At 43.0% G+C, this 26,008-nt stretch overlaps 1 long non-coding RNA gene across 1 annotated transcript; it reads left to right on the top strand.

Moving 5' to 3' along the window:
• Positions 1–11,164: 11,164 nt before the first annotated feature.
• Positions 11,165–22,412, top strand: LOC116353407 (uncharacterized). The gene is made up of 2 exons (XR_004202872.1): positions 11,165–11,291; positions 20,824–22,412. It is a non-coding gene; the product is annotated as an uncharacterized LOC116353407 (long non-coding RNA).
• The last annotated feature ends 3,596 nt before the right edge of the window (positions 22,413–26,008 follow it).

The raw sequence follows: 26,008 nt of genomic DNA, 5'->3' as shown, positions 1-26,008 counted from the left end.
CAAAACGATGAAATAACAAGTATGGAATCATGTAGCAACCATAAAAGTTTTATTTCAATCAAATTATGTTTTATATTTAAGATTCTTCAAAGTAGCCACCCTTTGCCTTGATGACAGCTTTGCACACATTCTCTCATAGTACTAATAAAGAAAAACCCATGAATGAGTAGGTGTGTCCAAACTTCTGACTGGTACTGTGTATACCAGTCAAACTGGTATATATATATAACTGAAGAGCTCAGTGACTTTCAACGTGGCACCGTCATAGGATGCCACCGTTCCAAGAAGTCGGTTCATCAAATTTCTGCCCTGCTAGAGCTGCCCCGGTTAACTGGAAGTGCTGTTATTGTGAAGTGGAAATGTCTAGGAGCAACAACGGCTCAGCCGGGAAGTGGTAGGCCACACAAGGGAAGAGATAGACCACACAAGCTCATAGGACAGGACCACCGAGTGCTGAAGCACTTAGCGTGTAGAAATCGTTTGTCCTCAGTTGCAACACTCACTACCGACACTCACTACTTCAGCACAAAAACTGTTCATTGGGAGCTTCACGAAATTGGTTTCCATGGCCAAGCTGCCGCACACAAGCCTAAAATCACTATGTGCAATGCCTAGCATCTGCTGGAGTGGTGTAAAGCTCGCTGTCATTGGACTCTGGAGCAGTCGAAATGCATTCTCTGGAGTGATGAATCACGCTTCACCATCTGGCAGTCTGATGGACGAATCTGGGTTTGGCGGATGCCGGGAGAGTGCCACCTGCCCGAATGCATAGTGTCAACTGTAAAGTTTGGTGGAGGAAGAATAATTGTCTGGGGCTGTTTTTCCTGGTTCAGGCTAGGCCCCTTAGTTCCAGTGAAGGGAAATTTTAATGCTACAGCATACAATGACATTCTAGACGATTCTGTGCTTCCAACTTTTGGAAATGTGTGTACTGTATATATAGCATCCTGCCTGGCCCTTTTTCTTATGAGAGTGTTTTTTACCCTCAAAATTCAATTAGATTTATAGAAATTCTGTTGATGAACTGCGAACATGGGCAACATCAATGCAGTGGCGATTTTAGCATGTAAATCTTGGTGGGGGAAAATCTAAATTGGGGATACATGCCAGCAAAGCCACTACACTACACAACACAACACTAAACAATACATTAATTGCACTTTAACAGTGACAAATGGTGCACACAAACTGTTAGGGCCTACATAAAGCTGTCCCAACAGCAAAGTCCCAACAGCAGTCCCAACACCTTAACACTGCTACACCTGGCTATCAGTGGCTATCAGCGGAACCTTGTATGACAGCGAAACAGTTCACTCAGCCTCATTTACTGCCTTTAAAAAAAGCATAGCTGATATGTATTACTTGCTTAAACAAATGTGTTTTTTATTGACATTTGAGATCTACAAACTATGGCATAAAGGGACGACAAGCGGATAAGAGGCAATCAATAATTTTGTTTGAGACATTAATGAGTGAGCTTGGACAGACGTAGTCAATACAGCTATTTGTTCAGCACTTTTGAAATTCACAGCGACAGAATTCAGAACATGGGCCATTCTTACAGTGATCTCCCTGTACACTAAGTCAGAACCATAGAATAAATTAAGAGGGCATATAAGCAGACAATGAAAGCTCTTACAATATTCAATGATTACATTTCTCTAAAACAGGTTATAGGCTACATGTGCACCACCAAATCAGAACTGTAGACAACATTTAAAAGGGAAAGACCCTAAGAATTTGGTGTATGAGGCACATGGGCTACTAACAGCTTACTACACAACATACAATCAGTATTACTTTCTTACCTACAGTATACATATCTCCCTGGCATATTGCATCATTTTGCAGCAGCATACAAGACATTTTTGGACTCACCTTGTTGTGCTGTGCTCACTTGAACAGGAAGGTGGCGCGGTGGTCCTTCATGGGCAAATTTTGTCATCAAACTTTGTCATCAAAGTCTGCCATTCTCTGGATGTATGGCGCTTTCAAGACACCTGGTAACTCTGACAAAAACAAGGTTGAATCATGATGACGTCAGTGATTTTCAGGTCGTAGCTCTAGAAAGAGGCCGGGTTCCCGACTTACAATTCCGAGTTGGATGACCGTTCAAAACGTATTTTCCCTGTCTGAGATCTTTTTCCCAGTGTTACCAGTTGTCTTGAACTCACTGAAGTAAGATTTCCCAGTTCCAAGTTAACCGTTGTTTTGAGAGTGGCAAAAATCCTGTTGGATTGACAGCATGGCCAATGTTGGATGTTTATCATTTTAAACTTGGAAAAGAGACCCTTAAACCCAGACTTGGACCACACATCCACTCCACTGAATAGCAGGCTAGTGATTTATTTGCAATGCTAGCAGTTAGCCACTGATTCCTTTCAAACCACTCATTGTTGAATTTGTGATTTCCAACTTGTTGTGTAATGTTTATGTCCAATGGCCAATTAGCACAGATAAATTATAGATAAAAATGTATCTTCACTATTTATTTTCATATGACAAGGATTAAAAAGGATTTGCCAGTAGATATTTGACTTGATTCATGATGATGACTGCTAGCTAAGATCAGTCCAATCAAAGCTACTGTTGATATAATGTGATTTGATGTCATTTCATCTATGGCCAATCTTTGAGCCTTCTTGGATGGGCACTTCTAATGTAACTCTATGGCAGCATGGCTTGAATTTTCGAGCTCTATCCTTAGATTTGGTGGTGACATAGTGTCCCCATGAGTGACAGAACAATGAGCCGATCACTGCGCAACTAGAGAACATTACCAACCCCTACACTCCATATTTTCCGCTGGTTGCCCCACCACAGAAAGCACTGAGCAAGGCTGAAACACCTGCATTTTGGAGGCGCCTTACTCAAGAAAGAAAAAAAGAGTCCATGTTTGTATGCAGCTTTATTAATGCAATTATTATTATTTTTAACTAATAATTTACATTGTTTGCAAACTGATATGTGACACATATTAATGGCAAAATATCATGCAAAACAGGCAAACATTTCTGGCTCAAAACAGGTGGGCATCGGCCCTGAATGACGGGTGGCCACTGCATTACTGGCTTTAAAGGTTTTGAAAATCCATCTTAGAAATTGAACGAAATTTTGTGGGAAATATTTAAAATCACTATATACACCGAAAATATTATTGAAGATGCACAAATTAAACATCCAAACGCAACATAAGCGGTCTACACTCGCCCTCTGCTTCAAAATAATTAATGTCGCTCGTGCTTCTTATGATTCTATGCACGTTAGTTTTCTCAGTTGACTTTGTTAAAACTGTTCTCTATTTCATAGCGCATGCGTAGTAGTCTTTTGTTGTATACTTGTGCATGTATTTCTCACAGTGTACCGCTAAACGTACTGGTCTAGTCTGGTAGCGCGGATGATAAAAGAATAGTGTGACATTGCATGTGGTTTGCTGCTGTCTGCAAGGCTCTGAGATTGTGACATACGACCTGCCAAGTGTCTGCTTCTCACGCCGGTATCTTGGCAACGTGTGTCGCGCGCCTGCGTTTGTGTGTGTGTGATTGGAGGTTGGGGAGGAGGGAGGGGGGCGGATCGGTTTGATAATGAACTTGAGTCATCTCATCACGATTCTGAAAGTCTCTTGTCAACTGCGATGGATCCGGGTTCCCATGCATTGCTGGGAGAAAAACGGGGCCATTGTGTATTATCCATAGCCCATTACCCGAACTTTTAAAAGGAGCCCCGTGGCCGAGAGCGGTTTAGGCAAAACATGAAACAGTGGCTGTATTTATAAGGTGGTTTCCAGGAAAACATCCCAAAATTGAGAAGACAAGGACATCTTTTTTTCTTCCATTTATTCAAATCAACAATAAAGGGTGAGCCAGTAGCTACAATGACTGTTTGGTGGATTCGCCCCTTATTGAACAAATAGGCTATTCAAAGGGGTTTCTTAGCCCCAACCCCATGTGTGATTATCATGATAATCATGCAGCCAGCCCAGACTGCCTCCCACAAACTCGCATTCTTGGAAGTCTGAACTTGGCTGACAGTTTAAACGCACTGTCCAACCCCTATGACCTAACGGACGCGCTCTAGTTTGCTATGCGTGAATGGTTTCTGGTGGACCATTATGAAATATATTAATTCATACATAAAAATATATTTCCCTTTGTTATTCTCCATCAATAGTTGTATTTATTTATCTAAGCCTATATCCTAGTTATAATTCACATCGTTCACATGAATATACCCCAGTTGAATGTAGTTCTAAGCTATTTTGGTTACTTTTGGTCCAATATAGACCTCAGTATGTAGTCCTATAAGCTATTACACGTTTGTTTGTTTGTGATGATTGATATGTATAGGCCAGGGACAAACGTGTGTATGTGTGTGTGTGTGTGTGTGTGAGAGAGAGAGAGAGAGAGAGAGAGAGAGAGAGAGAGAGAGAGAGAGAGAGAGAGAGAGAGAGAGAGAGAGAGAGAGAAAATGTGTGCGTGCGTGTGTATATATATGCGATGCGGGAGTGGGGAGGGGGTTGGAATGTTGCGACAGGTCCACATTGTCACTCCACGGATTTGTCTGGTTAATATCAGAGGGTGGGGACAACGATGTTACCGCATTGAGTCACAAAGGGGTGGGCCTTGGCAATGGTATATGATTTCTGACATGCGAGATCCAGACCATAACCAGTTTGGAAACGGTCGTATTGTCAGGTTGGAAGGCTAGGAAAACGGACAGCCCCAACTCTGCCTTTTACAAGGGGGAGGACAGGGCTGTCTGTGTGGGAAATATTGCTACTACGATAGCTGTGAAGAAACAGTGGGACCCGGTTGATTTAAAACCAATGGATGGTCCCAGGCGACGTCACCATCAACCGTCGCCACGAAGCTCGAGAATCTGCTGTTATTATTCTGTAGGTGCTCATTTCGTTTACATCGCTCTGCTCATGCAGACATGTCGGCAGTTGTGAGAGGTGCGTGACAACCCCACTAGATCCACCCTTTTCTTCAGAGGGTAAGAGTCGAACGTTATGGAATGAAATAACAACATACAGGCCTATTTGTGACCGATGTTGCCAGCGCAATGGCTTTATGCATATGGTAACTGTTTGTTCTTCATTCTGTGTATGAGTAATGCATTATAGGTTCGGTGCCTGGCAAGAGGGATAGTCGCAGTCAATAGGGAACTATGTCATTGAAAGGGACACAACGATTTGTGGATTAAATCGATAGTTAAATAACACTTGTACATTTCTAATATTCACAAAACAGATTGTCTCTTCTCTCGTGGGAAGGTAGAATGTGACCAACACAATAAGTATCCCAACACATGTAAGCCTTTTGTAGCCTATTGTTATCATGGAGATGCAGAGAGTAGCCTATGTGAGCGAGTGCGCATGATTCATTAGGCTATGTTGAACGATGCTATTCGGGATAAGTTTGCCTTGGGTACGGAGTTGGAAGGTCACGCTGGCTTTCCACTTGGACGTTTTGCTGGTGTGGTCTGCGAATGTATGGCTGGTATAGCCTACATAGGCTCACTCATTTTGGGAGATGATGAGAAGTACTTATTTATACTCGCATGCTTTTCGTGTCTGATTTTTGCAGACTTATTTGAGGCTTTGTGGGAAAATCTATAAACGACCATTGCAGAACTCACAAAATACCGTGATACCACGAGTTCCTCTCACCAATGCCTTCTTATTGTGTGGTCTATGCAGTGTTTGCGCCATATGGTGATCTAATGGCAAAACAAAAACAGATATTATAGGCCTTAGGCTATACCATGATTACACATTCCAAATGACTCCCCCATATGGCAGAATAAGCTATCACTGTATAGGCCTGGACTACCAGATATAGGCCTACATTCAAACTTGCCTTGTCTGCCTATGTATCAATTAAATCGAAGCCAACTTCTTCAACACACTATAGGCTATAATGTAACTATCTTTCTGAATTCTTGTTTAATGTATAGGCCTATGTCTTCGCGTGTGGCTATGGAGAATTGAGCAAGGCTACCCAGACAATCCTAAAATAATAGTTGTATATGTTTGCTATGGACTTGTAACAGGTTAGTGCATAAAATGGTCAAGAGTAAAAAGCATGTAAAAAAAAAGCAAAGATGATTACATGATTACATGAAACCAGCTGGGCACCGACACAACACATTGGCTCGAGCAGCATGAGGATTATAGAGCAAAGCCCTTATGGGGCCTGTTACGTAAATCGTGTTTAACCTTTTTTTGGGGACGAAAAAGGGTGATTTCAAACATCTAATGTGCACTTTCTGTTTTCTGAAACAGACGACCTTGTTATATGAATGGTTTACTTCCCAAATAGAACGTCAGCATTTTCTCATGGCTATTAGTCCAATTTTTGCTTCGCTTTCACAACCGGCATGTAATTGGAAATAAATTGCGCATTTGTCAATTGAAATGTCTGCTTGTGAGCTGTGAAGTGGTGCTCGGGCGATTATTTTCTCGCGTCACCCCCCACTTCCTTGTGAAATGTATGATTACTAGGATTGTGGTATTTTGGGACTAACTCCCGTAAATCTGATTTGGAAAGAGGTTGATTAAAAACCTTTGGGATTGTGTATTGGGAGTAGGCCTAGTATTTTAACGTGACGTAGTTTTATGGCCTGAGCAAGACATAGGCCTATATAGTTTTTAAAAAAATGTCCTATGATGTCTTATGTTTTTGTGTTATTGTATTGCGCTCTGAAATGTAATAAAATAAAACATGTAAATACAATTTAAAAGTCTATATAGTTTTGTCCTATATTGAAAGATGAAATGCATAACTGTTAATAATATTACCATCAACTATTATATGTCCGTTATTATTATTCGTTATTCGTTATTCGTTATTATTACTATTAGGCTTGTTGTTGTTATTGTTACTGTGTTATTCCGTTCTGCATAACGTTGTTTATGCTAAGCTGAAGATGATTTGATGTTGCCAATTTACATGTTGCTAACTAACATGGTAGCATTGTCGCCATGCCCTGTATTGTGCCGTTACAATCAAGATATAAGGGTAGTTGGTTATTGATGAGGTTACACAACGCTGCTATTGTTTTATAGTGGCCTATTATGGTCACCAATGGGGGTGGGATAAGAAGTGTATTCTTGATTAGAAGCACTTGCCTGCAGGCTGCTTTAGGTGTAAAGTACTTGTTTTGTATCGGTTATTTGCGGGATTGTCATTGACCATGCTTTAGACTGTTTGAATTGAACCCGACACGTGAGTCAGGTATTTTCACACACACACGCATCCGCACACACACGAACACACGGACTTGGCTCACGCAGAAGCATGTGCGTCTTACTGCAGTTGTGTTTATTCCGATGCCTTTCCGTTTCCAATGGACAGCGATAGTTATCAGCAGCGTTATTTTATCGCTGCGTCTGAATTATGAGCTTGCTTAATGTTATGTTCCGTTTTCGCCAACTAACTTCTTATTCCTTCCATTTCAGCACTTCGTCCCACGATATATGAGGGAGTACCATGTTGCACAGGTAAACATATTTTAAGGACCGTTGATATAGGGTAGGCCTAGACCATCATGCCATAAAAAGCGATTTGAAAAACCAGTCAATTTGTCCCATGCTAGCCTAAAATGAATTTGAATTCATCCTTAATTTGTACACCTTGGCCTCTTAAAATCACTGGAATAAGCTATAAAGACAGCTACCTGTGTAGCAGCCATCACATGACTCATTGGCAATAGGGTGTGTAACTAGCGAAATCACAACTGTTTCTCTTTGGGGACACTTCAAATGGGGCTGTGCGCATCATTAGAAATCTACATGTGACCATAGAACTGCATGCAACGTGTTCAGTGTGTGCTCTTCAGATACATTTCACAGTGCAAACTGAGACATGATTTGTATGTCTCTATCCTTGCCTTTCTCTCTCTCTTCCTCTCTCACAACACACACAGACACACACACACATATATATAATATGTGTGTGTGTGTGTGTATGTTTCACTCAACTTGTATATCAAGGTATCACCATAATAAAAACCTTTTAAAATTGTATTATTATAGGCCTATACGTTTAATATGTAGACCTACGAATATCATAATTCAAACGGAAAAATCATTTAAAGTAAGATGTCAAGGGGGTTTTGGCTTCCACGTTGATATTTGTTCTCATAGTCGATCACACAAAATAAAGAAAACCATCCTCTTGAGCAGCAACACCAATCCACCCTTTCAATTGTATGGATCACAGTCGGAAAACTTTCTTGACATCTTGACCGATATTCAAATGTGTAAAACTTTCAAAATGCTCTTGTATTTCTAAAACCGAAGGTGCTCTGACATTTAAAAAAACAGGTTGAGTAATAGGCCTATATACTATTTCAAGAATCGCAGATGCTTGTATTGTTTAAATTGTCATAGGTTACAGAATTCGGTCGAAATAGTCAGCCTTCAATTAAATAATCTTTTTTTTTTACTAAGGTGTGTGTTTAGAGTATAATAATCATCTATCAGATATGTTATGCAATCCATACTAATTTGACCCGATTAACACGAATACTCAAGAATATGGACGAAATATTCATTGCGTTATTACAGAAAATACCCCTATAAACCTATACCCCTATAAACCTATACCCCTATAAACCTATACCCCTATAAACCTATACCCCTATAAACCTATACCCCTATAAAAGTGCGTTTTTGTTGTGCGTCTTCCCTGTGAAATATGCCACTTCACCTGTTCTGCCAATGATGGTGCAGTGTTAATTTCTGTAAAGAAAATCCATTATATACAACCAATTTTAATATCGTAACAACAGGCTTCGTAATTAAGCTTTTCCGCAATCAATTTAATAGTGTAGGCATATGCGACATAAATACATTATTTTATTTGAAAATCATTTCTCAGGATTTAGTTTAATATTAACGTTTGAATTCATTCCCCAATTCCTCTTCATATTGGAATGATGTAACTAGATAGGGTCAAATATTCGATTGGATATTAATATAGATACATATATGGAAGCGTATGTAATTTAAATTAGGCACTGTTGCGGCCAATACACCGATTTTGCGTTACATATTCCAATGGAAAAACGTTCTTAACATCGTTCAAAGTTTGTATTGAATCCAACAGTGATACATTTTCAGACAGAAATCCCTGCGTCTCAGATGCATTATAATACAACGAAACAAAAATGATGTAATTATTCAACACTTATTATTATTTAAATATACTAATATAAATATGTGCAATTCTGATCATTGATAGGCTATAATATGCTAAATAATCATTATAAGAATGAAAAATAATAATAACACATTTCTTTCTATAAGGACCTTCACTTTGCCTAACTTATTGTGAAGAAAATATGTTTCTAAGTATATGGCCTGTCTCAACATCCCTATTTATCTGAATAGTGCATCCAATAACCCTCTATATTAAGGATTAATCTAAAGGTTATCTATGAAATGCATTTCCGTCAATGTATTCTTCGCTTTTAGGTAGACTTTGTTTTACCAACCTCAGAATATATCATTAATCCAAAAACAATGACATTAGAAACCCTGCAACAACCAAGAAATGATGACGCCTCTGCAAAGTCGGGCGGAATGATATTGAAACCAATTCCAGACATGAAACAGAGAAGAGATGTTCAAAATTTAAAAGTGACTAACATGAACACAGCATGTGACAACCCTAAGATATGTCATTATGTTAACATACATAGTTATATAGATAACATATAGCATATTCATCAAGGGCTTTTTCTATTTGTTTATTGTTTGGGGTAAATGTCTTCTGAGAATACAGTGGAAATGAATCCCTAATCAATACATCATTACATGAAAGGCTTCAAATTGCCGAGTGCGCGTGTGTTTGTGTGTTATACTGTGTGCTCCTCTGTTGGCTGCTGTCATCTTGATGAGATGTCCCACCTTGCTGAAGACACACTGATTGAACGGCAACGAGTTCTCTCTGGCTTCCTCCCTCTCTCTGGCTTCCTCCCTCTCTCTGGCTTCCTCCCTCTCTCTGGCTTCCTCCTTCTCTCTGGCTTCCTCCCTCTCTCTGGCTTCTTCCCTCTCTCTGGCTTCCTCCCTCTCTCTGGAGCCATCCCTCTCTCTCTCACACACGTTCTCTCACTCTGATGCTCATGAAGCACTCACCATTTCTTTGGCTGAAGAAGAACATGAAGCAACAGCGATGTTCCTTGTTGAATCTGACGATGGCGAAGAGAGGAGCTCTGTACAGGGATGTGTTCTCTGTTGATCGCCATTGATTTGAACAACAAAGAGGCACAAGCAAAAACACACCGACGCCATATTGTCCCGGCAGTTGGGAATAACAGCCTAACAAAGTGGCTGTAGGTTTCCATTGTAGTGATTAACAACGGGCCGTACTGATAGGCCTATGCCAGTGCCATGATATTTACTAAGGATTTGCTATATGATATATCGGGTTTTGATTTTCTAAGGGAGTCATTGAACAAGCACACCTCGCGTTCTGACAGCGGATTGGATGTCAGGTTGGAAGTCAAGTGAAGTTTATTTAGGACCAGTAACTAGGAGTCTTATAATGTTCAATTGATCTCATCATTTCAAATGAGCTGTATTGATTTTGTTATAATACAGGCCTACTATAGTAGATACTTCCAGGCCACATAACAAGAGTAAACTTGTTGTCCCCTTTGACAATAGTTGATTGAAATAGAATTCCCACACTTGGTAACGTGATTCGTCTCACTATTAACAACATGATTAGTCAATTAATAGACAAGTAATAGGAAGAAAAGCCTGTCCTGCATATATTGAGGCAGACTGGTCCTCTGTAGACTACTGATTGTAAGGTTGTGTGGCACTGTATTTGCTAACATTGTTTAAGATGATAGAATTCTGTGATATTTTGTTTTTTCTTTGCTATTGAAAGCTTTTCTCTTTCCGTTACAAAACCTACTGTGTGTTTGTCCACTCAATCTTCACATTCAATACTTCAATACTACTGCCATAATAAGAGTGCATCATTTGTTTGTACTTCGTCTACAGGTGTGTGTGTGTATCCCAGCCTACCTAGCTGCTACTCCTCTTCCCTGACTGGGTCCGGGATGGGCCCGAGGGGTTGGCTGTTATCTTTGGTTATCTAGCTGTATGAGTGGTGTACATTCTTCATAAAGCTAGATAACCGAAAGTAACAAGAATCCCATTACACTCCCGCGAGGCCGGTCTCTTGCGCCAACCAAAAGAAACAAAATGGCCGACGGTCGCGAGGAAGTCATTCTGGCGTTTGTGCCCAGCCGACCAAACAGAAGCCTTAAAGGTACAGTATAATGTCAGACTCAATTGTCACTAAGGTTGGCTCACATGAGCGTGTTTAGTACGTTTTGTGGTTATACGTGTATCAGAGTACCGTAAACTCACTCCACAGCAAGCTTGAAATGTCGCTGACGGAGCCATCCAAGAGGGATCTTTTGTACTGCTTAATTGGTTCGCATGTCGTCAAAAAGGGTGGTCGCGTGTGTTGCGAAGCAGAGAATCACTGGTTCAAGCCCAGTATGGGGCAGTCGGACAGTGGAGGAAGCTACTGTAAGCTACTGTAAGCTGTTATAGCAACAGACTCACCCCCTTTAAATTGTTATTTTATTTTTATTGTTGTTGAAAAACATATGGCCCAAATAAGGGGACTGTGCATAGGATACATGTTCTGTTTTCTACATGGTGTGTTTAGGTGGATAGCTTTCACAACTAGTTTTGGGATGATTGTTTTAGGCTCCTTGATATCCTTTGTCAGTGTGTATTCTTGTGGATTTAAGTTAATGAGGCTTCGAATTGGCAGAAGAGGCAAGCCATTAGGGTTTGATATACAGCATGAAACATAGTTAAGCAGTTCATGGTGCAACTTCATGAAAGGTGTAGCTGTACGAGTAACGGTGATAATTCGATTACCATCAGTATTGTCAGCACTGACAAATAAAGCAAGGAGAGCGAGACAGAGAGAAAGCGTGCGAGATACCTAGCTGTTTCTCTACTGCGGTGATAGAGTAAAAAAGACATCACTCCTGCACAAAGACCTCCCTCAGACTTTTCTCCTCCATCTACAAGCAAAAGAGGGTCCAAATGTCTCACCATTCACTGGAAGAGCTAGCCAGTAAGCTAGCGATTCAAGTAAAAAAAAAAATACAAGCATTTTTGCCATACACCAATGACTCCTCTCAACCATGCACAGTGCGTACACACACACACACACACACACACACACACACACACACACACACACACACACACACACACACACACACACACACACACACACACACACACACACACACACACACACACACACACACACACACTCCTGCAGCACAATCATTTAGCCAGAGCTTGGCCTCCTGACAGACATTTCTTTCTTCTCTCTCTGATTCTGGCTCTCACTCTTTCTCCCTCGCTACTCTTTCGGCCTCCCCCTCTTTCTTTCTGCCTCCTCCTCTCTCTTCCTGCCTCCCCCTCTTTCTTTCTGCCTCCTCCTCTGTCTTTCTGCCTCCCCCTCTTTCTTTCTGCCTCCTCCTCTCTCTCTCTCTATCTCCCCCTCTTTCTTTCTGCCTCCTCCTCTCTCTTCCTGCCTCCCCCTCTTTCTTTCTGCCTCCTCCTCTCTCTGTCTCCCCCTCTTTCTTTCTGCCTCCTCCTCTCTCTTTCTGCCTCCCCCTCTTTCTTTCTGCCTCCTCCTCTCTCTCTCTCTGTCTCCCCCTCTTTCTTTCTGCCTCCTCCTCTCTCTTTCTGCCCCCCCCCCCTCTTTCTTTCTGCCTCCTCCTCTCTCTTCCTGCCTCCCCCTCTTTCTTTCTGCCTCCTCCTCTCTCTGTCTCCCCCTCTTTCTTTCTGCCTCCTCCTCTCTCTTCCTGCCTCCCCCTCTTTCTTTCTGCCTCCTCCTCTCTCTTTCTGCCCCCCCCCTCTTTCTTTCTGCCTCCTCCTCTCTCTTTCTGCCCCCCTCTTTCTTTCTGCCTCCTCCTCTCTCTTTCCGTCTCCCCCTCTTTCTTCCTGCCTCCCCCTCTTTCTTTCTGCCTCCTCCTCTCTCTTTCTGTCTCACCCCTCTTTCTTTCTGCCTCCTCCTCTCTCTTTCTGTCTCCCCCTCTTTCTTTCTGCCTCCTCCTCTCTCTTTCTGCCTCCCCCTCTTTCTTTATGCCTCCTCTCTCTTTCTGCCTCCCCCTCTTTCTTTCTGCCTCCTCCTCTCTCTTTCTGCCTCCCCCTCTTTCTTTCTGCCTCCTCCTCTCTCTCTCTGTCTCCCCCTCTTTCTTTCTGCCTCCTCCTCTCTCTTTCTGCCTCCCCCTCTTTCTTTCTGCCTCCGCCTGTCTCTCTCTCTGTCTCCCCCTCTTTCTCTCTCTCTGCCTCCTCCTCTCTCTCTCTCTCTGCCTCCCCCTCTTTCTTTCTGTCTCCTCCTCTCTCTCTCTGCCTCCCCCTCTTTCTTTCTGTCTCCTCCTCTCTCTTTCTGCCTCCCCCTCTTTCTTTCTGCCTCCTCCTCTCTCTCTCTCTATCTCCCCCTCTTTCTTTCTGCCTCCTCCTCTCTCTCTCTGTCTCCCCCTCTTTCTTTCTGCCTCCTCCTCTCTCTCTCTGCCTCCTCCTCTCTCTCTCTCTCTCTCTGCCTCCCCCTCTTTCTTTCTGTCTCCTCCTCTCTCTTTCTGCCCCCCCTCTTTCTTTCTGCCTCCTCCTCTCTCTTTCTGTCTCCCCCTCTTTCTTCCTGCCTCCCCCTCTTTCTTTCTGCCTCCTCCTCTCTCTTTCTGTCTCCCCCTCTTTCTTTCTGCCTCCTCCTCTCTCTTTCTGTCTCCCCCTCTTTCTTTCTGCCTCCTCCTCTCTCTTTCTGCCTCCCCCTCTTTCTTTCTGCCTCCTCCTCTCTCTCTCTCTCTCTATCTCTCCCTCTTTCTTTCTGCCTCCTCCTCTCTCTCTCTCTCTCTATCTCCCCCTCTTTCTTTCTGCCTCCTCCTCTCTCTCTCTGTCTCCCCCTCTTTCTTTCTGTCTCCTCCTCTCTCTCTGCCTCCTCCTCTCTCTCTCTCTCTGCCTCCCCCTCTTTCTTTCTGTCTCCTCCTCTCTCTTTCTGCCTCCCCCTCTTTCTTTCTGCCTCCTCCTCTCTCTCTCTCTCTCTATCTCCCCCTCTTTCTTTCTGCCTCCTCCTCTCTCTCTCTGTCTCCCCCTCTTTCTTTCTGTCTCCTCCTCTCTCTCTCTGCCTCCTCCTCTCTCTCTCTCTCTGCCTCCCCCTCTTTCTTTCTGTCTCCTCCTCTCTCTTTCTGCCCCCCCCCCTCTTTCTTTCTGCCTCCTCCTCTCTCTTTCTGTCTCCCCCTCTTTCTTCCTGCCCCCCCTCTTTCTTCTGCCTCCTCCTCTCTCTTTCTGTCTCCCCCTCTTTCTTTCTGCCTCCTCCTCTCTCTTTCTGTCTCCCCCTCTTTCTTTCTGCCTCCTCCTCTCTCTTTCTACCTCCCCCTCTTTCTTTCTGCCTCCTCCTCTCTCTTTCTGCCTCCCCCCTCTTTCTTTTTGCCTCCTCCTCTCTCTTTCTGTCTCCCCCTCTTTCTTCCTGCCTCCCCCTCTTTCTTTCTGCCTCCTCCTCTCTCTTTCTGTCTCCCCCTCTTTCTTTCTGCCTCCTCCTCTCTCTTTCTGTCTCCCCCTCTTTCTTTCTGCCTCCTCCTCTCTCTTTCTGCCTCCCCCTCTTTCTTTCTGCCTCCTCCTCTCTCTTTCTGCCTCCCCCTCTTTCTTTCTGCCTCCTCCTCTCTCTTTCTGTCTCCCCCTCTTTCTTTCTGCCTCCTCCTCTCTCTTTCTGTCTCCCCCTCTTTCTTTCTGCCTCCTCCTCTCTCTTTCTGCCTCCCCCTCTTTCTTTCTGCCTCCTCCTCTCTCTTTCTGCCTCCCCCTCTTTCTTTCTGCCTCCTCCTCTCTCTTTCTGCCTCCCCCTCTTTCTTTCTGCCTCCTCCTCTCTCTCTCTGTCTCCCCCTCTTTCTTTCTGCCTCCTCCTCTCTCTTTCTGCCTCCCCCTCTTTCTTTCTGCCTCCGCCTGTCTCTCTCTCTGTCTCCCCCTCTTTCTCTCTCTCTGCCTCCTCCTCTCTCTCTCTCTCTGCCTCCCCCTCTTTCTTTCTGTCTCCTCCTCTCTCTCTCTGCCTCCTCCTCTCTCTCTCTCTCTCTCTCTGCCTCTCCCTCTTTCTTTCTGTCTCCTCCTCTCTCTTTCTGCCTCCCCCTCTTTCTTTCTGCCTCCTCCTCTCTCTCTCTCTCTATCTCCCCCTCTTTCTTTCTGCCTCCTCCTCTCTCTCTCTGTCTCCCCCTCTTTCTTTCTGCCTCCTCCTCTCTCTCTCTCTGTCTCCCCCTCTCTGTCTCTGTATGCCACCCTCACCGCTTAAAGAATTAGGAAGCAAGAAGTGGATCCAGTAGAAAGGGTAGACATATACAGTACATGTATAGCTGGAGTTCTGCGAACATACGGACAAACTTCCATGCAAACACACACCCCAGTCTGTGGTATTCACACAGAAAGCATACCGTACACATATAATCCAAGCATCTTCATATCGACCTGCGTCACTAATGTCAGAGTCTCCAGAACGGCTTCTTATTTTGCATACTGTACTTTTCAAGCTCGGGGCCGAGGGCCCTTAGACGGCAGGTACCACCTCAAGTGGCAATTAGTGGCGCCATTCAGGTACCCATGCATCACCCCCCTCTCTAAAAACATACTCTACCCTGCTCCTCTTTCCCTGTCTCTCACCTATCACACTCTTGTTCACAAAGAGGCGTCCATCTTACATGCTTTGACTAAAAATCAAGAACTTCTCTCACGGTTTTGCTCTAAGGAGAGGCAGTGAGGCAGTGAGGCAGTGAGGCACTGAGGCAGGGAGGCAGCGTTTCTCCTCCAGCCCTGTGTGTTTTCCTCCTGTACAAAGTGTACAGTGTTTGCTGGTTTATTTGCCGTTCACTTGGGGGGAAAATGTGTCCGTCTATTTGTTTGGTGATTCTTTTGTTAGTTTTATTAGCTGATTAGTCGATTTAGGTTCATTCTATTTCCACTGGTCTGATTACTTTGTGTGGTGAGGCTAGTTCCATCTAGTTGTTTTTCTGGTGTTTGAAAGTGTTAGAATATATCTTTTTAATTCAGGTCAAATCTGAGGATGATGTATTGTAAATTAGTCGTTTTGTTGACTTCAATGCCATGCATTATAAGTGTGGCCAGCTTTAACGAAACTGAGGTGGCCCCAAGCAAATGCGGCCCCAAGCAAATGCGTATTGCTCAAGAGCCCAACCCACAACATCCCTCTGCTCTGCTTAGATAAACTGTATGCTGTGCTAATCAAGCTTCACAGTATTTGTTTTGCAGATAAAACACAACTGATTTGCAGTTGTTTGATTATTTCTAGTGCTAGCCGTAGCTGGACAGTGCTAAGTATTGTAGCATAAATTGTCCACAAAGATGGGGGTATTGTGTAAATGATCTGTAGAAAAAGTGACTGTCACCTGGACCTGTTAGTACACTCAGTCTTTGCAATACTGGTAGCCGTCTCGCATCTCTGTTCCCTTTTTGTATACATTGGTGCCAATTGAAGATTGAATTTGTTAGCCGATTGAGTTTCCCTATTCGTTAGACTTGATGTTTGGTGAGCTTTTTGAAATACTTGCCACTGTTCTGTACTGTAATCCCAATTGAACAGCTGTTGGTTAAAGATGGAGATTCTAACAAGGAAATAGCAATCAGCCACAGCGATTGTTTGTTGATTCGACAAAAGATCTGCGCCAGTCTTTTTGCTCTAGTATGGGCCACCGTACTTTTTCCTTCCACACTGCCGCCTGCAGTGAAAGAGGATTTTTATCCCACGTTTCTGATTTCTTTCTCACTCTCTCTCTGTCATTCATTTCATTTTATTCTCCTCGTTTTTTCCCAGCCTGGATTCTCAGATGGTTGGTTCTGATTTGCATGTATTTGCATAATGAATGTAATTTGCATGCTCAGGGGCAGACCATACCATGAGGACGAGTATGTTGGCTGCTTGTGTGTGTGTGTGTGTGCGTAGATTTTGCGTGTGTGGAATATAGCAAAAATAGTCAGGTCATCTTGTTGTTCATCCATAGTGTGTATATCAAATGTTTACATAGTTTTTTGTGCACATTTTGACATTTACATTTCCTCCAAATATTAATAGTTTAGTAATTATTTAAGCATGCGCGATATGTGTCAGTGTATGGATGTTTGTGGGTGTGAGTGCATGTGAGTGAACCTGAGCAAGACATGCAGGCATGTCCCACTCATTGGCCAGTAGACCTGACAATCATCTCCCTTCCTCTATCCCTCCCATCCCCCTATCTTCCTGTCCTGGTAACCATTCTGTAATGCACTGACTAAATGAAAGAGATTCACTTCTCTATCCCAGCATCCTTCACTCCCTCCCTCCTCTCCCTCCCTCCCTAGTTTGCCCCCCTTCTCCTGCACAACGAGTCACAGCCCTGCTGCCACCATCTTAGATTAGGACAAGGACTGGCACAAAATGGCAGTAAGTAAAAATAACATGGGTAGTGTTATTTTAGTGTCCTATTCCTAACCCTGAGCCTTCCACCCATCGCACTTTGGACCCCCCCCTCACCTTCCCGCACCATTGGCTGCCTCGAGACAGTGTTAATTACTGGCAGTGTGTTAATTGCATAGATCGCACCGAGGGACATGGGAGGAGGGGATGTGATCTGAGTTAATCACGAAGCCATTAGATTTTTTTTTAAATGTCTTTTAAGCTGGCATTCTGAGGGGCAGCTGTGGTCTTCTTCATTCTCATGCAGTGATCGTTGTGCCCTTCTTTGCGATGAGGCTGCAAATGGCGTCGTTCAGCCATTTTGTGAATTCGAAACCGCTTGCGAAGAGGAATTTATTTTACCTGACTTATTTCGGCGACATTAATTCAATCAATTGAGGGTGTTTTAATTAGGAGTGCATATTAATGACTTAACACGGTGGGTCTATTTGCATATGGGGCATGCAAGCGTTCTATATTCATGGAGCATGTAGATGAGGATGGTTAAATCATGTGAAAGATAACCAGCTACACACACCTATACACATCATTTTATCAACACAAACCACAGTGTATACATACATAGACACTAGAGACAAACACACACACAAATACACACACAGTCTACAATACCCTCACACAGAATATTAACTCAAAAATCTTGAGCACATGCCTTAATACACTCACACAATTTTACAAATATACATAAAACTATATTTTGTACACAGACTTATTGGACATTTGATTCACTGACAGTTGATACAAGGACAGTTCTTATTTCAACTGAACTTCAATCAATGTGCTATTGACAAAAAAATAGCTTTGGGGAAAAGCAGAGTCACACCCCTTTTACTAGCAAGTACTTCATGTTGTCAGGTGACAGAATTGGTTTCATCCCGAGAAAAACTACTATATGAGTTTAGAGGAAACCGGTCGAAGAGGGATGCACCAACGGACATACCAAGAAAATGAAGTCACACACACTGACAAGATGTTCTCCAACGTCTGGTAAGACAATTAACACTTCAAGTAGTGTTGATCACTCTGTCCAAGTTCATGGAAACTCAAGGGGCCAACTTGGGAGGAGAGAAGTGGAGCAGACAGAAAGAGAACTGAGGAGGAGGGAGCTCGGTAAGAGAGCAGAGTGAATGAGAGATGGGGGAGAGAGAGGGAAAGAGTGAAGGAAAGAGGAAGGATGGGGAGACCGATGAGGAGAGACAGTGAAGTCTCAATAGCGAGTGGCTTTCTTTGTGTTTCCGTGTGAGGTTTATTTTGGGAGACGGGGGTGGGGCGGTTCAGCCTTGCTCAGCGCAGCCAACAAGCAGAGCATTGTTCTTCGTTGGTGCGGCGGCACTTGTGGCATAACGCCATTATTTAGGCCAGTGGAGGGATAGGGGTCTGAAGACCAGCTTAACCAAAACGCCAATTAGACCCGGCTCGCCCTGATTAATGGAAGGGGAGGATTGGCAAACAATGCCGCCCATTGTCATGGTAACCCCCCCCTCCTCCGGACCCCCACCACCACCTTTGTTTGCCATAGGAGTGCTTAGAAGCCTTAGATTAACATGGTGCTCTTGTGGAGCCAGTTCTTCACCCTCTCCTCGTCACATGAATCCCTAGTTTAGGAACTGGAGTTGAAGAACTGAAGTTGAGGAACAGAGTTTTCCCTTGCTGTCAAGTTGGCTTTCAAGTAGACTAGACACACATACATGCACACACACACACACACACGTCATACCTTCATAATGCAAAATATCAACATTCTGATTTGTTTGAAAGCAAACAAGATAGAATCAAAGAAATACAATTAAAGTTGGACTTGTAATAAGAATGATATTTTTATTGTATTAATATGTTACAACATTAATGTTACATTATAAATCCTTTTTAAATATTTGGATGACGAAGTAAAGAGAATTAGGTCGTCCCCACTGAAACAGTATTCCCTCATATGTTTTGTTGGCGTTTCAGCTTAGTGTTAATCACAGACGGTCTAATACTGGGGTCCACATTTCCATACGTCCTACTTTATTGTTTATTTAAAGTGTATGCACTGAATAATTAGCTCGCCGCGTACTCCAATCAGGGCCATGCAAATGTTGGTTTCCATGGCGACCTCATCAGGGCCCCCCGCCAGCCGCAAACAGGACATAGACAAATAAAGCGTGGGAAAACACTAAGGGGCTTAGACAATGACAGTGGTGTGGCGATGGAGACTGAGACTGTGTTGGGAATGGATGAGGATGGGAGGGAGGTGGAGGGGGGAAGTAACTGGGTGTGTGTCTGTTGGGATGGGATGGGGTGGGGTGGGGTGGTGCAGCTTGTGTCTGGACTGTAGTTACTAGACATGTGTGCCTCAATGGGGGGGGGGGGGGGGTAAAGGCATATTGCAGACCTGTCTAGCTAGGTCTGTGTGTGTGAGGATGGGTGTCCAGCTGAGGACAAGTGTATTAAGTCAAAATATATCTCAACATAAATGGCAGCTGTACTATAAAGTATATGACATATTTAATGTTAAGACACATGCATAGAGATATATACCACTTCAGAAAATCCTATATGTAATAATACCATAGGGCTTCAGATGAGTAATGCATTTTAGTTTTTTTTGCAATCTCCAAATCCTCCTGGTGTTTGAGTCTCTTCACATGACCCATTTCTAAGGTTGGTAGAACTTTAGCCCTGCCCCCATTCCGATCCAATACCAATCCTCCTTTCTCTAGGCCCTTGACGAGTTCTCTTAGGAGACCTGAAAGGACTGGGTTCATGTAGGCCTATGTAAGTGATGTAATATGGACAGATGCTCCACCTAAGCTAAGCTATACCAGATGGCTAGGTGGAGTTGGCACCATATTTGTTTTTATTAATTTCACCTTTATTTAACCAGGTAGGCTAGTTGAGAACAAGTTCTCATTTACAACTGCGACCTGGCCAAGATAAAGCAAAGCAGTGCGACACAAATACAGAGTTACACATGGGATAAACAAACATACAGTCAATAACACAATAAAAAAGTCTATATACAATGTGTGCAAATGAGGTAGGATACCTCATAAGGCAATAAATAGGCCATGGTGGCGAAATAATTAAAATATAGCAATTAAACACTGAAGTGATAGATGTGCAGAAGATGAGTGTGCAAGTATGCATTGCAATCCTTGTAGTGTAGATCCACTCACACACACAGGGGGTCCATGAAAGGGAGCAAATTCTTGACTCAAATTGAATCCCATTCTAACCAAAATCCCCCTCTGCTTCGCCCTACTACTGCAAGCTTGCCTGTTAGACCCATGAAAAGGAGCACTTTTTAACCTCTGCCCTGCTTCAATCCCCCTAGGTGACCCATCACATTGAAGTTATGTTACAGCCAGTCCACCACCTTCCAATGGCCACCCCACCTCACCAATGGTGATGTCGATTTCTGAACGTAGTGGTGCCCGCCTGACCTAAATGGATCCGGATTGGCTCCTCTTACATTTTTTTCTGCCCCAATATTTAAACCTGAAGCACTTTGTGGGCGTTGAACGATCTCCTTTTGATTGGGGTGAACTTTAGGCACATGCCTGGACAAGCCTGACAAACTGAACATGGGGTAATGTACTGTTGGGTCATGGATACGAGTGGATACTCAACCACAGCTGCCTTTGTGGGCCTATTCCCCAGACCGTCTTTGGATACACCAATCAGAGGAGAAGTTGAAATGGACTACTGTGCACTAGTGTGTCTCTATCCTCCTATAACTAACTGACTGGATACGTGGACAGAAATGGAGGGTGTGAGATGTGTGTGTTCTGTGTTGTGATGGTACACTGTCTTCTCTGAGACGGCTCTACACACAGCTGTGTCTGTCACATCTGAAATACATTCGACACGGGTCAGCATGCTGATCTGTTCATGTGTGCTGTGCTTGTTTGTGTATGTGTGCTGGTTTGTCTAAGTACATACACTTTGAGTCACCCTCACTCAGCGCAAGTTCTGTTCTGGGATTGTAAGCAACACACACACACACGCACGCATGCGCGCACGCACACACACGCACATGCACACACACACACAAATCACATCACATCACAAATCACATCACATCACAAATCACATCACAAATCATAGTAAATGTATTTTAACCTCCTTATGGTTAACGGACATAGGATTTATCATGTGCTTATGCTACCTGGCAAAAATAACATTTGACACTGGAGGAGGTTGTATGGTTTAGTAGTAGAATCGCACTGCACCACTGATTTTATTATCAAGGGAAGGTTACAACTGGCAAATAAGTATTTTATTGGACAGCCCACATAGTATTCAGATGATGTATGTATAGATAGAACACGTACAATGAATTAAAGTAGAAACATAGAAATGTGCTAATTGATTGATTTAAACAATTGTAGTATAAAAATCAGAGTAGAACGATTACTTATGTGTTATATAGTTTACGTAATGGATATGAATACTAGTTTAGTTAGAATTATTTTCAAAGTGTGAAAATGTGTTTTATTTTGTGTATATTATTTCTATGCATCTTTTGAAACCTATGCAAATGAATCCACAAAGTAGATATTTTATCATTTGCTAATGACGATCATTCAAATTCTCAGAGGGTTTCTCTCAGATGTGAGAGATTAGAAATGAACCCTGGTCCAGACAGTAAAATATGTTGGGATTTTACAGCGTTTTTCTCAACTGATTTGGATTTCTATATATTTTTTACAAGTGTATCAATATCAAAATATGAACATTGTAATGTTTTCATTTGCTTGACCGTACGGGGACATCTATAGACCTTCAACGAATGGATTGACTAGAAAGTTGAATATACAGTTTTCCAAACAATTATTTGGGGATTTCATGTGAACATTTTTACTCTATGCAACTTTTATATTTGAACTTTTTTTGTAATAAATAATATGACTATCATTCGGAGCAACTGCAAATCATATTTTGATTTATGTCATGCTTTTGAGGATTAACTTCCACAATGTTGAAAATGTTTCATATTTTTTGCACCATTTCAGACTTCATTTGAGAAATTATACAATGGCTGTATACTAAATATGTTTGATAGTGTGATGTACTGTACGGTTTAACAACCATGTGTACTCTACATGAACAACAAAGGTGTACTATATGAGCAAAGTATGTAATAGCCTGTAAATATACTGTATGTTATCAAGACCACACTACATGTAGTTGGTTATGGGCAATTTGTTGTGAGGAATATACAATCAAGAGTGCATGTGGGCACTACATGAGGACGGTAAACTGTAAACAGTCAGCGTGAAGTGTGCGTAGAATTATGTATCATGTAGAAAGCAAGAGTACAATAGATGGAATGTGTGAAATGTGTGTGGAGGCGTGCACTACGTTGCGGGTGAATGCGAGGTTTTAATGACAATGTTGGTTTTTAACGAGATGTTTGCATGAGTGCACTATGGCCCACAAGATCATAGACTACATTAGGCATGTTTGTAAGTGACCTGTGAATCCTGACTGTAGGGGACCGACTCATTCTTGTACCATGGACTGTGTACTGTGTACTGTGTACTGTGTACGATTAAGTCAACACAAGAAGTGTTTGCGTTTAAAAAGGTAAAAACACAAATGTCTATCCGGAATTTCTATCTGTTCAGCCTGTTTTTCATTGAACCCATATCTTCGAATCAACTCGTAGCCCAGTGTAAGTTTGCATTGAGAATTGATAAATGTGGAGAGTAAAACACCAAATGAGTATTGCCGCAGTAAAGAAAGTTACCTGGAGTGACAGTATTCCAACATCCAGGGCCTGGAGCGTATACCGTATGAAAGAAATAGTACTTTAGAGTCAAATAAAACAATTCCCTGAACATCTTATTGTAATCAGGTTTCTACAGTAGAGTACACTTCTTTCTGCAGCAGGCCTACGGTTGCTGTCATATTGAGGGACAGTTTTTAGGGTCAACCAAGGAGCCATGTGTTCAAATTGGAACCATAAGCGCACAGACAAATGATCAATGTTTACACGGTTGCCCAATTTTAGAGTATCCACAGGCCGCATCTGGGCAATATTTGGGACACCGCGACATGGCCGTAAAGAACTAAGAAAAGCAGTGCCATTTTACAGGCAGTTCTTTTGTGTTAGTAGTTGGCTACCAATTTAACAGCTTTATTTATTTGTTATATATTATGCAGCAATTCTGCCTTTGTTATGCATATACCACCACTTCCAAGTAACGATACTGACACTACAGCTTGTGCACCTGCCTTTGGAGCACAGAGTTGCTGGTTTGATCCTAGGCAGAGTCAACTACCCTGATTGGCACATTGGTGTCCATTGTGGGATCCATTGATCCATTGACAGGCACACACAGAGTGCTTCAATAGTTCCCTCTATCACTAACACAATTATAGAAAGTGTTACAGTCATGTTGCCAAAAGCATTAACAATATTTTTGAAAGTGTGTAACTTTATGCACTTCTGTGTCTTCATGTTTTATGCCAAGACACACTATACCGCACAAAAATAGAAATGCAACATGCAACATTTTTTTTTTTACTGAGTTACAGTTCATATGAGGAAATCCATCTATTCTAATAAATTCATTAGGTCCTAATCTATGGAATTCACATGACTGGGCAGGGTGGCAGCCATAGGTGGGCAGCCGTGCTTCTAGCCCCTATGCAAATCAAATCAAATCAAATGTATTTATATAGCCCTTCGTACATCAGCGGATATCTCAAAGTGCTGTACAGAAACCCAGCCTAAAACCCCAAACAGCAAGCAATGCAGGTGTAGAAGCACGATGGCTAGGAAAAAACCCCTAGAAAGGCCAAAACCTAGGAAGAAACCTAGAGAGGAACCAGGCTATGTGGGGTGGCCAGTCCTCTTCTGGGTGTGCCGGGTGGAGACTATAACAGAACATGGCCAAGATGTTCAAATGTTCATAAATGACCAGCATGGTCAAATAATAATAATCACAGGCAGAACAGTTGAAACTGGAGCAGCAGCACGGCCAGGTGGACTGGGGACAGCAAGGAGTCATCATGTCAGGTAGTCCTGAGGCATGGTCCTAGGGCTCAGGTCCTCCGTGAGAGAGAGAGAAAGAAAGAAAGAGAGAAAGAGAGAATTAGAGAGACCATACTTAAATTCACACAGGACACCGGATAGGACAGGAGAAGTACTCCAGATATAACAAACTGACCCTAGCCCCCCGACACATAAAATACTGCAGCATAAATACTGAAGGCTGAGACAGGAGGGGTCAGGAGACACTGTGGCCCCATCCGATGACACCCCCGGACAGGGCCAAACAGGAAAGATATAACCCCACCCACTTTGCCAAAGCACAGCCCCCACACCACTAGAGGGATATCTTCAACCACCAACTTACCATCCTGAGACAAGGCCGAGTATAGCCCACAAAGATCTCCGCCACGGCACAACCCAAAGGGGGGTGCAGTATTTTGTTTTTTTTGTTATTTCTTACATTGTTAGCCCAGATTTTCTTTTGTGTTATTACATACAGCCAGAAATAACTTTTGGATATCAGAGCACCGGTAACTCACCAGCATGACCAGGAATACGACTTTCCCGAATCGGATCCTTTGTTCGTACCCCCCAGGGCAATTGAACTGATTCCAGAGGCTGATCCAAAACACATCCGGAGGAGAAGGAGGTGCGCACACCACCCACTGCTTCTGAGTATATTACTCGCTAATGTTCAGTCTCTGGATAATAAAGTTGACGAGCTCAGGGCAAGGATTTCCTTCCAGAGAGACATCAGGTATGTTTCACTGAAACATGGCTCTCTCGGGATATACTGTCTGAGTCGATACAGCCAGTTGGGTTCTCTGTTCATCGCGCAGACAGGAATTAATATATCTCCGGGAAGAAGAAAAGCGGGGTGTTCGTTTCATGATTAACTACTCATGGTGTGATTGTGTTAACATACAGGAACTCAAGTCCTTTTGTTCACCTAGAATACCTCATAATCAAGTGCTGACCGTGTTGCCTCCCAAGATAATTATATTTGTGTATAGTCACAGCCATGTATATTGCCCCTCAAGCCGATACCACGACGGCCCTCAAAGAACTTCACTGGACTTTATGCAAACTGGAAATCACATATCCTGAGGATGCATTCATTGTAGCTGGGGATTTTAACAAAGCAAATTTGAGGAAAACGCTACCGAAGTTCGATCAACACATCGACTGTAGTACTAGCGCTGCTTAAACACTCGACCACTGCTACTCCAACTTCCGGAGGTGCGCACACCACCCACCTTTCCCCGCCCTCCCTTCAGGCAAATCTGATCACGACTCCATTTTGCTCCTCCCTTCCTGTAGGCAGAAACTCAAACAGGAAGTACCTGTGCTAAGGACTATTCAACGCTGGTCTGATCAATCGGAGCCACGCTTCAAGATTGTTTTGATCACGCGGACTGGGATATGTTCTGGGTAGCCTCCGAGAATAACATAGACGAATACACTGATACGGTGACTGAGTTTATCAGGAAGTGTGTAGGAGATGTTGTACCCACTG

Source organism: Oncorhynchus kisutch, linkage group LG14, assembly GCF_002021735.2.
Source record: "Oncorhynchus kisutch isolate 150728-3 linkage group LG14, Okis_V2, whole genome shotgun sequence".
Lineage (NCBI taxonomy): Eukaryota > Metazoa > Chordata > Actinopteri > Salmoniformes > Salmonidae > Oncorhynchus > Oncorhynchus kisutch.
The sequence above is the reverse complement of the archived record's forward strand: the minus strand, read 5'-3'. Positions and strand labels throughout refer to the sequence as shown.